The sequence below is a fragment of the Thamnophis elegans genome, chromosome 2, assembly GCF_009769535.1.
Source record: "Thamnophis elegans isolate rThaEle1 chromosome 2, rThaEle1.pri, whole genome shotgun sequence".
In the NCBI taxonomy this organism is placed as follows: Eukaryota; Metazoa; Chordata; class Lepidosauria; order Squamata; family Colubridae; genus Thamnophis; species Thamnophis elegans.
The window spans coordinates 40608317-40624027 of record NC_045542.1 but is presented as its reverse complement, the minus strand read 5'-3'; positions in this window follow the sequence as shown (position 1 = coordinate 40624027).

Sequence of the window (15711 nt, the reverse complement as noted above, 5' to 3'; positions counted from 1 at the left end):
CAGGGGACAGAGAGTGGTGGGGGAAATCCTATATTGTGGCCTTCTTGGCAAGTGATACCCCAAACCTTTAGCAGAAGGAAAACAATGATCTGGATTAGGTACCCCAGATAGAGGGATAAGAATAAAGTTTTTTTTCTCCCTTCCCTTCCATTCTCAACAATCCTGTTCATATACATGATGTGTGGGGCTGGGAATAGGACGGGGACCACCATTCATCTGTGCCCACTTAAAATATTCTGGAGAGACCAAAGTAGTGTATCAATCCTTGAAAGCTACCACAGAAGGATCTTGGAATCCTAGTGGACGATTACTTAAATATGAACCAGGAATGTGCTGCAGCTGCCAAAAAAATCAACAGAGTTCTAGGCTGCATAAATAGAGGGATAGAATCAAGATCACGTGATGTGTTAATACCACTTTATAATGCCTTGGTAAGGTCACACTTGGAATACTGCATTCAGTTTTGGTCGCCACAATGTAAAAAAAGATGTGGAGACTCTAGAAAGAGTGCAGAGAAGAGCAACAAAGATGATTAGGGAACTGGAGGCTAAAACATATGAAGAACGGTTTCAGGAACTGGGTATGCCTAGTTTAATGAAAAGAAGGTCTAGAGGAGACTTGATAGCAGTGTTCCAATATCTCAGGGGCTGCCACAAACAAGAGGGAGTCAAGCTATTCTCCAAAGCACGTGAGGGCAGGACAAGAAGCAATGGGTGGAAACTAATCAAGGAGAGAAGCAACTTAGAACTGAGGAGAAATTTCTTGATAGTGAGAACAATTAATCAGTGGAACAACTTGCCTCCAGAAGTTGTGAATGCTCCAACAGTGAAAGTTTTTAAGAAGAGATTGGATAATCATTTGTCTGAAGTGGAGTAGGGTTTCCTGCCTAAGCAACGGCTGGACTAGAAGACCTCCAAGGTCCCTTCCAACTCTGTTATTCTATATTGTATTCTATATTTTTTAATCCCTTCAATAATGCATGATCAAATACTCATTTGTTAGATTTGTCCCACCTTTCATTCAGGAACTTAAGGCCTGATTCATATAGCTCTTTTGGGGGGAAGGGTGCAGAGTTATGGGTCCCTCTATTGTCTGTGTGCCTTCAAGTCAGTCTTGACTTCTGGGGACTGAAGTCCATGCAATTTTCTTGGCAGTATTCTCAAAAGTGATTTGCCATTGCCTTTTTCCTAGGGATCTCTTATGTTTGAGGCGAGACTAAAACTTTATGGTTTCCCAGTTTTTAGACCAGGGCCTGGTCTTCTATGGATACCTTAAGCCCTTTCTAAATCTGAAGGCACTTTTTTGTTTAACTTAAATGTATCCCCCACACTGGAAGTTTTAAAGAAGAGTTTGGATAACCATTTGTCTGAAGTGGTGTAGGGTTTCCTGCCTAAGCAGGGGTGTTGGACTAGAATACCTCCAAGATCCCCTCCAACTCTTCTCTTCTACTCTACTCTACCCCATCCAAAAAATACCTTAAAAGTTTGGCCCCAGCCACTTTGAAATGCTGTGGGGAGACCCCCAAAATAATGTTGGCTGATTGCATGTAGGCCCTGGGCTCCATTTTGACCTCCTTATAGATTATATATTCCATCGCAGAGCTAATCAGTAACTGAAACATTTAGTCAGAAACCTCTCCCTCTGGCTAGTGGGACCATTATGCTGTTTATCATGAAAACAGAAGGCTAGTAAAGAGCAGAGTCTTTGGCTGGGATGTGGAAATTTGGAAGCTCTTTGCTATAATCTGTGGTTATGATTTCCAGCTCTAACAGCGGTGCCGGGAAAGAAACGAGGGCCTCCAGAGAGCAAGTGGGCCTTCATTGTAATCTGATAATACCTTCACAGCTCACCATCTTCGCTGCATGCTAAATTAAGGGCCTCGTTTGCTTTGAAGTGGCTTGTTTGCTCTTTTTCGTTTAATTCCTTCACAAGGAAGAGGCTGGGGAATCACAGGAAGAAAAGGAAAATGATCCTGACTTTCCCCACCTCACCCTTGCGGGCTTTGGCAAATGCAAATGGCATCCACCATTCTCATGCTATCTGATTTGGACTGGCCAAGCTTTCTTTCGAGCGTCCAAATGGAAAGTTGTAGCCTTTGGAATAATGCTGTGAAAAAGATCAAAGGGTCCTTTTATCATGGCCAAGGCCACGAGACATGAACTGTAGTGCGAGCCTTTGGGCCATGTCGGCCAATATTTCCAAGGTTCTTCGGGAGTTTTGTTTTGCCTCTAAACTTTTTTTTTCCTATTCAGTGGAATGACTTTGATATTGTTCTTCACAGCAAGCTCAATTGTTACCATAAGATATTAGGGGTTCTTCACTTCTGTGGAGGTCACTGTGAAAAGTTTTATATGAAAATATATTTTATTATTTGTACTGTTTCCATCTTCCCTTAAAACATTAACAGAATCCACAATGGTCTGAGAATCAGTGTCTCCACTAGATAATTGATAATCAAGCTGAAACTATATTAATCAAGTAAAAATATCAAGGGGGGGGGGAGGAAATATTTTCCTCAAACCCAGACCTAAGCCACATATCAAAGGATAAGATCTACAAACACAAATACAATTAATTAAATTAAGTCTCCCAGCAGAACCTTATGTTCACAAGAATAAGCACCATAGCCATACCTACATACCCCGCAAGTATCAACCTAGAATCAGCACCTAGACACTTCCACGCCCAGAACAAGCTCCCCTATTTAACTGTACCACTTTATCGCATTTCTTTGCAGCTGCCTCTAAAGTTTTGCTTTTAGGAATAGATATTTCTTCTTTCCTCTCAGCTGTCTGGATCTCATTTTTATTTACGTATTCTTGTGCAAGCCCCAGCTCCAGTTGGAACCCCAAATTATTCTTCTGACATCATTGATGTCAGAAGCTCTTACTCCCTTAATGGACTAAAATGCCCTCACCAACCAGATTACTAACATGCCTTGTAAGGCATACATTAAATGCATGTTTTGTTGTGGCCCACCAGTGGCCAGCAGAACTGACAGCAGATTCGGACAGTGAGGAGGTTGGGGAGGAACATGGGCCAGTCCTGGAGTCTGGGGAAGGCTCTGACGAGTGCCCTGCATCAAAGGCAGAGAGGAGACCAGGGCCGTCTGACAGTTATCAGCCTTTGGAGTCAGACATCAGTGAGGCAGACAAACGGATGGAGCCTGTTCCCAGTGCGCATGCACAGAGTTGTCAGACAAAGGAAACAGCTAAGGAACAAGGGTCGACTTGGGAGTAAGGCCACAGGCGGATGGTGAATGGCCCCTCCCATAGGGAGGGGTGTTTGCAGGAGACAATTAGTTCATTCCTGCATTCTGGCCAAGTATTGTGGCATCTGAAAGATATTGGCCTGGCCACTTTCCGAGCCTGATAAAGGTCAGTAATTGTGAGCTATCTTGAAAGACTGTGGACCGGGACTTTGCTAGAGGGGAATTCACTGTAAATTAAATAAAAGGAGTTTGTTGGGATGAGGACTCAGCTTCATGCTGCTGGGGAAGCCTAGGTCAGAACATGTTTCAGGATATTTGTGGTGTTACCGGAAATGGAGGGAAGTCCAGTGTTTGCCATGGAGACCAAACAATTGGACTCATGAAGAATGAGGGATCATGAAGAAAGTCTTTATATTCTCCCAGAGAAGCTCGAAGTCTATCATGAAACCACTCCCTTGTCTCAGAAAGATTTTGAACACTACAGTCATATTTGTTCCCTTCCCAATATGAAGTCCCAACAAGACAAAAGGACTATATTCAGCAGCCTAGCAGTGTGTGTCATCTTATTCAGAGATCAGTATAACAGGGAAACCAGGTTGCAGGTTTATGAAATGCCTTGATTCTAACAAACACATGGAAGAATTGCCAGATTCACCCATTAAAATTGTATGCCATTTACAAAGGAAGTGGATGAGCTTTAAAGAGATCCAAAAGGGGGTGGGGCACTCCACTTCAACCTGGATAGCTCTAAACTACATCAGTCCTTGAAATGAATCTTGGACTGGCTCGGGCACCATCATTTCCATAACCATATATGATTACAGGGTGAGGAAGTCAGAAGAAACACTACTCTGGTGAGCTTGAAGCTACATTCCAAAGTTTACATCTTTTTTACCCTTTACAAGTAGCCCTTGAGTTGAGACCACAACTGAGACCAGAGGTTTGGTTGCTATTAAGCAAGGCAGGTGTTAAAGTGAGCGATGTCCAATTTTACAGGGAAAAGCTGGAGTAATAAAGAGTAAGCTCCAAGTGATAGCTTCAACAGAAGCCTCCATAAATGCATCTTTATTGGAGAATGTATGTAAAAAGGAGCCATCCTCAAAAGGTACCAGCTGTATTGAAGCAGCCCTTAGGAATCCTAGAAAGAGTGCAGAGAAGAGCAACAAAGATGATTAGAGGGCTGGAGGCTAAAACATATAAAGAACATTTGTGGGAAGGGTATGTCTAATTTAGAAAAGAAGGACCTGGAGGGAACATGATAGCAGTGTTCCAATATCTCAGGGGCTGTCACAAAGAAGAGGGGGTCAAACTATTTTCCAAAGCACCTGTGGACAGAACAAGAAGCAATGCGTAAAAACTAATCAAGGAGAGAAGCAACCTAGAACTAAGGAGAAATTTCCTGAACAATTAATCTATGGAACAACTTGTCTCCAGAAGTTGTGAATGCTCCAACACTGGACGTTTTTAAGAAGATGTTGGACCATCTTTTGTCTGAAATGGTATAGTGTTTCCTGTCTAAGCAGGGGATTGGACTAGAAGACCTCCAAGGTCTCTTCCAACTCTGTTATTCTATTCTATTCTTTCTATTCTATTCTATTTCTATTCTAATCCTTTCAACAGTCCTCTGCCTGTGCAGAAAGTGCTTCCACGAGTCTTTTGAGAAAAATGACCCTTCAGAATTAGGCAGCCCACCTTGGCATTCTGACAGGAGACATTGAAGTGATCAGCCTGCTCTCGCTCTCTCAAGACAAGGCCTGGCCTTGAATTGAATAATTGCAGTGGTGGGTTTCTGGTATGCACCGGTACGCCAGGACTGGTTTCAAATACTTGAACATTGGGCACTATCTAATAAAATGAAATTCAATGGTGAAAAGAGTAAGTTTCTACATTTAAGCAAGAAAAACAAAATGCATAGGTACAGTATAGGTGGTACCTTGTTCAACAGTAGTAACTGTGAAAGGGATCTTGGAGTCCTAGTGGACAACCATTTAAATATGAGCCAGCAGTGTGCAGCAGCTGCCAAAAAAGCCAACACAGTTCTAGGCTACATAAACAGAAGGATAGAATCAAGATCACATGAAGTGTTAATACCACTTTATAATGCCTTGATAAGGCCACACACTTGGAATACTGCGTTCAGTTTTGGTCGCCACAATGTAGAAAAGCTGTGGAGACTCTAGAAAGAGTACATAGAAGAGCAACAAAGATGATTAGGGGACTGGAGACTAAAACATATGAAGAACGGTTGCAGGAACTGGGTATGTCTAGTTTAATAGAAGGACTAGGGGAGACATGATAGCAGTGTTCCAATATCTCAGGGGTTGCCAAAAAGAAGAGGGAGTCAAACTATTCTCCAAAGCACCTGAGTGCAGAACAAGAAGCAATGGGTGGAAACTGATCAAGGAAAGAAGCAACTTAGAACTGAGAAGAAATTTCCTGACAGTTAGAACAATTAATCAGTGGAACAGCTTGCCTCCAGAAGTTCTGAATGCCTCAACACTGGAAGTCTTTAAGATGTTGGATAGCCATTTGTCTGAAACGGTATAGGGTTTCCTGCCTAGGCAGGGGATTGGACTAGAAGACCTCCAAGGTCCCTTCCAACTCTGCTATTGTATTATGATATTAAATGTGCATAAGGTGATGGGGTTAGCTTTAAATGGATAGTGAGGCCTCTTTACCAGCCTCCCAGCTGGCAAAACAGAAATTTTTGCCAACTGGAAGGGATGTGTCTGTGTGAGAGAGAGTGGGGTATGGAAAGAGAGAGAAAGAAATAGAAAGAATAAAAGAGAAAGAAAAATGAAGGGAGGGAGAGAGAGAGAGAAAAGAGAAAGACAAAGATAGAAAGAGGAAGAGAGAGAGAGAGAAAGAAAGAGAGAGAGAGAGAGAGAGAAAGAAAGAAAGAAAGAAAGAAAGAAAGAAGAGAAGGAAAGAGAAAGAAAGGAAGAAAGGAAGTTGGAGGGAGAGACACAAGAAAGAAGGAAGAAAGAAAGAAAGAAAGAAAGAAAGAAAGAAAGAAAGAAAGAGGGAGGGAAGGAGAGACACAAGAAAGAAAGAAAGAAAGAAAGAAAGAAAGAAAGAAAGAAAGAAAGAGGAAGGAAGGAAGGAAGGAAGGAAGAAAAAGGAAGAGGAAGAGAAAGGAAAGAAGGAAGGAAAGAAAGAGGGAGAGAGACACAAAAGAAAGAAGGAAGAAAGGAAGGAAAGCAGGCAGGCAGGAAGGAAGAAATAAAGAAAGAAAGAAAGAAAGAAAGAAAGAAAGAAAGAAAGAAAGAAAGAAAGAAAGAAAGAAAGAACTTATGATCACAATTAAGCCCAAAATTTTGGTTGCTAAGCAAGAGAGTGAGCAAGAGAGTTAAGTGAGTTTACCACATTTTACAAGCTGGCCACTCCCACCCAGGCACATGACTACCAAGCCACTCCCATCCGGTCACATGATTGCTAAGCCACTCAAACCTGGTCACATGATTGCCAAGCCATTCCCACAAAACAGGCCACACCTACAGAATAGGTGCTACAAATTTTTAACACCCACCATTGAATCATTGCATCTAATTTGAGGCAACACTTTGGAGGCCAGAAGCACCATTGTGTATCGTCTTAGTAGAGAACATGCTGGTGGAGCAGGCAAAAGTGAGAAGAAGCAACCCCACAGGCTTATGTGTCAGAAAATTGCACTTTGCAATTAGCTGCACCTCCTCCCTGGCAGTTGATTGACGCAGTCAGCTATTTTCTCTCAAAATTCAAAATGCATCATTGGCCCCCTAAAAATGGGGACCCCGAGGGGAATTTTTATATGAACCAAAAGTTCTGTTGGAATTATAATTATAATATAATTGGTTTCCTCCAGAGATACTAACAGGTTACTTAGGGATTCTGAGTCCATCTTACTGTGGTACAGAATTTTACCTGCTTTGCTTTGTTTTCAGACTCACTTCTCACCAATGCACCTAGGATTCTATTACATGTCTTTGTAGACACATACAGGCTAATAACAAATTTGCAATCCTGGTCCCTTTTTTCCTCCCTCATTGTGCACTTATTGATGCTGTACTTTTGCTAATGGGATAGTGCTCTTTTCAACAATTCTATTGTGGTCTCTTGGTGGATTTCTCCCCAAATTTGATAAGTATCCAGGGCAACCTCCATGTCATTTTTCAACTTGCATAAAAATTTCATCATAACAATAAAAAGTAACTCTTGTTAACTTGTGGTTGGGCTAGGAATCAAGAGTAGTTATGCTGATTTACTCCAGAGGGTAATAAGCAGCTTCTTCGATCCTTCAAGACACTTGTGATTCTACAATCAAATTCCTTTCAGCCATTATTTCTGCGGTGTGACAGTGCCAGATTTGTGTCCTGCGTACAAAGTTTTCTACTCCAACCCACAAAACACTTGCAGCTGTAAAAGCCCCTTTTGGTGTTATTCTTGGTGGAACCAGGCCCACTTCTGGACAATTCATTAAATTCTGTCCTCCAACTCCAGCAGATGATGAAATACTTCCAAATCAATACTATAAATATATGACACTGGGAGTTAGGTCAGACTGGATTTGTCCCATTTCAGAGCATTCAACCATGCGAAGGGTTGTACAACCTTGTACTGTCATTTCCTCTCTTCCTAAACTAATACAGGTAGTGCTTAACTCACAACAGTTCATTTAGTGACTGTTTGAAGTTACAATGGCACTGAAAAAAGTGACTTGTGGCCATTTTTCATACAATCATTGTAGCATCCCCATGGTCACATGATCAAAATTCAGATCCTTGGCAACTGGTTCATATTTATGACGGTGGCAATATCCCATGTTCATGTGATCACCATAGGGAAGCCAGATTCACTTAACAATTTTATTACCAATTTAACAACTGTGGTGATTCACTTAATCACTGGGACAAGACAGTTCGTAAAATGGGGCAAAACACACTTAACAAATGTCTCACTTAACAACAGAAATGTTGGGCTCAATTGTGGTCATAAGTCAAGGACTACCTGTATTAGTCAATCTTATTACTAGAAATGAGGCAAAAAATGACAATAGTTTAACAACTCAGCAAAGTTTTGAAAACTACTTTATTGATGCAACTTGATTCTGAATGTTAATTATAATCTATCTTGTTGATTACCTATAGTTCAGTGATGGCTAACCTTTATCTCTTCATGTGCCGAAATCACGCATGTGTGCACAAAAGCACATGCAGGCATGCCCACACCCCTAATGTGATGTGCCCCTCTGCGCATGTGTGTACATCCCTCCCGTGCTCCCCGCCCCTCTGTGCATGTGCACGCCCCCCCCCCCCGGTGCTCCCTCCCACGCACCATTTTGGGCCTAGCACTCCTCCCTGAAGCCTCCTGAAACAAAAAATGGGCATGGGCGTGATAATCACCCAGAGTGATGGTATCTTCTGAACAATTCTTGGCCATACACTAAAAGTTCACCTTTTAGAAATTCAGACTTGCAAGAGCAAAAGGGTCTTTTTTATGAAGTCATGCAAGCCTGATGGTTTAGAGCTGATGGAAATGGTGATTAGGTTAGACTTATCTTCTAAAAATGGTAACTATTAAGATAACTTTACATGTCCCAAACTGATCCTTAGCAGCCAAAAAAAAACCCATTTCAGAATCTTTTAAAAGAATTACTTAGCCCTATTCCTCTGAGGGAGATTGATTTCTGTCATAATTACCAAATGTAATTTTATTTATTTATATCCCTTACATGTCACTGCAATCTAGCACTTCTTGACAGTTAACATGATGTAGAGCATAGTTAAACATTCCTTGTAAGATTAAAAAAGCAAATTAACTAACAGTCATAAAGCCCCCAAAGCAAGAATAAACCAACTCAACTTATTAAAAAAAAAATAAAATGTGTTACAGTAAAAGAGTAAAAGATGGCTCGGTGCATGAAATTAAGAGAATGTTCTCTAAAACATTTCTGCTTTTAACATTTGCTGGAAAACCTACAGGAAGAGGACTAATTGGATCTCCATCAGGAGTTATCCCAAAGGACTGATCCTACCATTGAGAAGCAGTGCCTTCTAGCAATAGCAATAGCAATAGCAATAGCAGTAGACTTATATACCGCTTCATAGGCCTTTCAGGCCTCTCTAAGCGGTTTACAGAGAGTCAGCATATTGCCCCCAACAATCTGGGTCCTCATTTTACCCACCTCGGAAGGATGGAAGGCTGAGTCAACCCTGAGCCGGTGAGATTTGAACCGCTGACCTGCTGATCTAGCAGTAGCCTGCAGTGCTGCATTTAACCACTGCGCCACCTTGGCTCTTAGCAGTTAGACTCATATACTGATTCATAATGCTTTACAGCTTTTTCTAAGTGGTTTACAGAGTCAGCATATTGTCCCCAACAGTCTGGGTCCTCATTTTATCCACCTCAGAAGGATGGAAGACTGAATCTTGAGCCAGTGAGGATCAAACTTCTGGCAGTGGGCAGAATTTGCCTGCAATACTGCATTCTGTCCACTGCACCACCACAGCTCCTACTTTTGGCCCCATTCACCTCTCAGAGATATGCAGCTATGAGCAGCTTCTCCTTGGATGATGTAGTAGCTTATTTACAGTAGTTTATTAGACGTTTATCCCATCTTTATTAATATATAAGTAATTCCAGGTGGCAAACGTACCTGGTACTCCTTCCTATCAACCCTGAAGCTGACCTGACCAAGGCCGTTTTAAGGGTTCAATGTTGCCACACTGGAGCTGAAGGATAGGGAGGGGGGAATAGAGATAGCTCGGGTTTTGTAGCCAAAACAAAATACTTTATCCTGGGAACCAAAGGCATTCCCACAGGTGATCAGAGGATGAGGAGTAAAGTTACCAAACAACCGGGTAACGCCTTGATTGGACCATGTGACATTGTTTGAGAAAGGGAAGAAACTTTTACTTTTCATTAAGTAAAAACCATGGGAAGTTTCAGAGTCGGTTTTCACCAGTTTGTGCCAATATGATATATCCAGATAAATTGTTCTTTAAGGAATCTAACTGCCTCAGAGTTCTGTTTGCTATGGGTGTATTACTTGGTACCAAGTGAGACTTCCTCCTCTTATTTTCCCAATGACAAGCAATGGGGTGGGGTGGGTGAAAGAGAGTGATTGGTCTGGGCCAATGAGTGTTGAAACAAGCAGCCCTGCAAGTATTTAGCTACCAAGCCATAAAAGACTTCATTGGTTGACACCAGCATTTTAAATTAGACCCAGAAATTGACAGGCAATCAGGATAGGACCCATAGAATGGTGTTATCTACTCCTAATGCTGGGGGCTTGTAAGTACAGAGAACGTTACACTGCTGTAGTACTCGTGGTCTTTAAGAACATCACCATTTAAAAACCATCTCAATAGTCAATATTGGTGATGATATAAGTATGAATCATTGTAGCTAAGTTCTCCTGCACCAGGTAAGGTTACAACTGGAGTATTAACCTGCTTGTGGAACATGAGCTGTGAGTTCAAGAGGATGCTCAAATTATGAATCTGTTTCTTCACTTTTGCCCATTCAGAGATAACACCAGCTTTGACAAAGGACTTTGATGAACAAGTAGTAACTTGGTCTTATCTGCGTTCAACTTCAGCCTTTCCTCTTCCATCTATAATGTCTAAGGGACAAGATCTGGTTATGGGAAAGTTGTAACCAAAGGCAATATGTCTATTTATTTGTACGTACCTTCTGATAAAAAGGATTAAAGATAGTCGTCCATTCTGTACAAACAGAATCAAACTTATTGCCATTATTGTCCAGTAAATAATACAATTTCATAACATAAATTATAACATATAAGAAAAGTTGAATAACAAATGTAGAAGATTAAATAAATGCATAAATGGAATAAAATGTACAAGTACAGTTCTCAGGGTAATCAAGATATAAGAACAAAAAATAACTGGGATAGAATATTAATAAAAGTTACATATTCAGAATTAAATTAAGGGGCAATAAAATTAATGTACTATAAAAATTATAAATCAATACTTGAGACAAATTTTAAGAGCCATAATTAAGCTTACATAGGGTCCCTACAATTATTTTCATTAATACAAAGGAAATAAACTATAATAAAACTGAATTTAAGTTGACCTCAACTTAAAATGTTATTAATAGTTGTAATAGTGGTTTGAAAAAACTCCAGTGTCACTGCCCAGGCCCTGTCCTCAAAATTCTTCATTGATTGATTATAGTCATTTTCAACTCTTAGCAACTACATAAATAGATTTTTGCTGTGATGATCTCCCACTAATCTGTCCTTTCTCCCAACAGTGTACCCACCACCAATGTAACCTATCACCAATAAAATCCATCCACCGTGCTATTGGTCATCCTCTTCTTTCCTCCCTCCCTCCCTCCCTTCTACCTTTCTTTCTTCTTTCTCAGCATTAGTGTCTTCTCCATAATAAGAGAAGTAGGACAATTTGAGCCCCCCCCCCCCCCCGTCATTTCTGTCTCAGGTGAAAATTCTAGGTTGAATTTGAATTGCTCCTACAAAAGAACCAGGCAACCTGTGATAAATGGCTTCGTTTCTAAGGAAAGAAAACTTGCAAGAAAATGTTCATTTGCCCTATGCAAGGGATCAATAAAGAAAGAAGAAGAAATATCTGTCCTTTAGGCAGAGGGGATGATAGGGCAGAGGGGAAGGCTGGAAAGGAGCTAAGCCACTCAGATCTCCCAGCTCATTGGAATCATTGACTGAGATGGACGGCTATAGAAAATGAATGAATGAATCTTTTAGGGAAGCTGAGAGCTCTAACAACGGTAAATGCCTTGTAATCAAAAGCAATATATCTGTTTATAAATAAAGATCTTCAGCAAGAGGGTCAAGAATACACAGTCCTGAGATGGAAAAATTGACTGCTTTAATTTAAAAATACAACTAACTAACTTTGCTTTTACTTGGAAACCACTTCTGAACTTTGTCCTTGAGGTGGAAAAAATGAAACTTTTATTTTGGCTTTTGCTGATCAGATAGGTTTATTGTTACAGAAATGGCTAGTGTATATTACTATGCAAAAGTAAAAAAGTTGAGGGCTTATGTACTGTGCTAAAAAGAGTTGAAAGTCAATGCTTTTCCTTTTCTTTCCCCTTCTAGCCTCCATTTTTCTCTTTCCTTTTTCCTCTGCTACTTTCCCATTACTTTCATTTTTCCTTGCATTTTATATTATAAGGAACACACATTCATTCCACTGTTTTATGTGCTTTCCTAAGGTCCATTATCTCTTCCTTTCTCTATCCAAAAGGCATTTCAAAGTCCTTTCTACCCTCAATTTCCTCTCCTGGATTCCCCAGTATAAATATCTCTCTCTCTCTTCTATTGAAGTTGGGGCAAAATGAACTTTTACTTTTTTGGCCTGTCATCCACAAGCAAGAAGTTGAGTGATTCAGTTGTACTTGATTTCACATAAACCATTCGCTTTGGGATCGGAAAATATTAAACGGAGATCAAGTTGCCCTTGAAAAGCAGTGGAGAGGCAAATTTCTTGGCATTTGCCTAATTGAATGTGTACTGGTTGTCTGACTCTGTCTTCTGTCAAGAAGATCATTCTGGCCAGAAGACAGGAATTACACCAGAGGTGGGCAACCTTCTGATAGCTGCTCTATAATGCTAAGGAATAGCCCCAGAGTTGTAGCTAGCAGGCTGCTGATGCAAGTTGACAAAACTGGAATTTTGGTTCTTTGTCTTTCTAGATCAGTGGTGTCAAACTCAAGGCCCAGGGGCCAGATCTGGCCCACAGGGTGCTTAGATCTGGCCCACAGGGTCACTCTGGAAACAGTGAAGGACCAGCCCTCCTGAGATCCGTTTTCGCTGGCAGCAGTTTGCAGGAGGCCATTGCAGCCAAAAACATATTGTTTTCTCTGGCAGAGTGCTTGGGCCACCACTGGTGCCCTTGACGCAAGTGACATTGAGTTGGCCCACGCCCACACTGGCCATGCCCACTCTGCCCCCCTGAGGTCAAACACAACCCTGATATGGCCCTCAATGAAATCGAGTTTGACACCCTTGTTCTAGATTGATATAGGAAGTCTTCCTTTATTTTGTAAGCATCTTTGGGGAAATTAGAAGGCAGAGTTCCTGAGTTTCTACCTCAAAATAACTTTTTTCCAGCTACTATAATCAAAACAATAACAAAATGATTTGGCCTTGCGATTAAGAAACTAGGGGAATGCTAGTTCCAGTCCCACTTTAGGCATGAAAGCTGACTTGGGCCAGTCTTTCTCTATCAGCCCAATCCACAGGGTTGTTGTAGTGGAGAAAACAGGAAGGAGGAGTATTAAGTATTTATGCTTCCTTGAGTTATTTATAAAAATAATAAAGGTGGGATAAAAATACCCTGAAATCTCCTGAAATAAAATTATTTGAACATTATGATACTTCTTTATATTGTCTCCTCCATACACAAATAGGGATTTAGACAATTCTACTGAAGCATATGGCAACTAAGAAGATTCATGCAATCAAATTCAATTAAATGGAAATGGCTATTGTGTATCAGTAAATGAAGGATTAGGTTCAGTTGGGCTTATTGATACTTAACGGATTTGACAAATGAACAGGTCCAGCGACTGAGTTAGATTTAGATAGGCAGAAGTTGTTCCTTAGAAACTAAAGCTTAGGCCATCTGGATCCAGATTCTAGGTGTGAATACCAAAAAAGTGCATCTTAAATTAGCCCAGAAAGTGTAATTTGTTGAGGTTCAAAAGCAGCAGCCTAAATAGAGAAGGCCAAATAGTGCACTGAAGGTCAGCAAAATTCTTCTCTAACAATACTCATGTAATTTTATGTCTTTGCCCTTATTCAAAAGCTTCAGAGCTTCTGGACCCCACTTGAAAATGTCCATCTCCTCTCTAAGAGTCTTTCATAGAACTTTCATCAACAGATTGTGGCTGAACCTTTGGAGAACTTGGCCAGAGGTTTTAGAAGTTTGGAGGATCAGGTTGGCCTCTGTAATTTGGTCCCTAGGCCAAAGGCCAGGGCTATCAAAGTCCCAGCCTGCAGGCGTCATGCACTGGCAATGCCCACGGTTGTTTTAGCAAAGGGGGGGAGAGTCCCAATACGTCACGTGATGCCGCCATGACATGAGTTTGACACCCCTGCCAGGCCTTCTCACCTGACATTGGACCTTTTAGAACTGAATGCTAGCAAAACTAAAATCTAATCCAAGCTTGACCACTTTTATTTGATTCAAATGTTGAACAGGGTTCATAGACTGAAATAGTTTCCTCAGAGTTCTCTGCTTCAGAGCACCAAAAATTCTACACAACACACTTTATTTTAACCAATAACTTTTTATTTTTTTTATTCATACCCAGAATAAACCCAATAGCAGATTCCCAAGCTGCATTGGGAGATAGGCAATGTAGAAGTAGGGCACATAATTAAGTCTCATCCCAAGCAACCTTCTGTTGTTCATTTAAGTCCTGAAGAAAAATAATAATACCTTGTACTATTTAGGAGCAACTCCATGCTCTCAGTATTCTAGAACAGTTCTGGTTCTTCAGAAAGCATTTGAAAGAACCCCAAGTCTTGTTATGACTCACTGAAGATTTCCATTGGCTCATACCGATATTTATAACAGGCAAGGATATTTCCTAGACCTTAAATGATGTTTCAGAAGGTGTGTGGTCTACTTACAAACCATTTCCAAAGCTACTTTGCATGGACATGTTGGTGAAGTTATCAGATACCAAAAATGAGGCAATCTTTATCATTTTATCTTCAATCAATCAATCAGAATAGAGCTGGAAGGGACCTTAGATATCTTCTAGTCCAACCCCTGCACAAGCAGGATACCTATACAATTTGAGACAAAGTGCTGTCCAGTCTCTTCTTAAAAAGCTGCAGTGATGAAGCACCTACAACTTCTGAAGGCAAGCTGTTCCACTGGTGAATGGTTCTTACTCTTAGGAATCGTCTGTATATTGCTTAATATACCTCTTTGGGGTTTAATACCGCAACATTTCCCCCACACAAGTGAGTCTTGTTGGAGAGAAAAAGGCCTGAATCATGAGAGCACCATAAAGGAAGATGTAGGCTTGGCAGGAGTCCTCATGACATCTAGATTGGCCCCCAATTGAATTCTGTGTCTACTCAACTCACTCCCTTGATCCTTCAGAGAACAAAGTTTGTCTACCTTCTTCTTATGTTATTATGGATTGCAACTCTTTGTTAATCCAAGAAATTAGTCATTTATTCCACTTTTCTGGGATAAAATATGATTCATGGAATGCAATTATATCTCAGGGGATAATCATTTGGTTAAAAAAAAATAATTTTCAAAGCAATTATGCTATCATTTGTGGACTCCATCAAACTGTTTCCTTTCATTACTTTTTGCTTTCCACGTATGCTTTGAACTTTGGTAGGATTGCTTAACCTAAAAAAGTCAGCTGCGTTATGTTGAAATTCTCCATTTCTCTCTATACACTGGCCTGCTTTTGGAAACATTTGTTATCACTGCAAAATCCAGATGAGGACAGCATTTAAATGAAGCCTACTGAAGGTC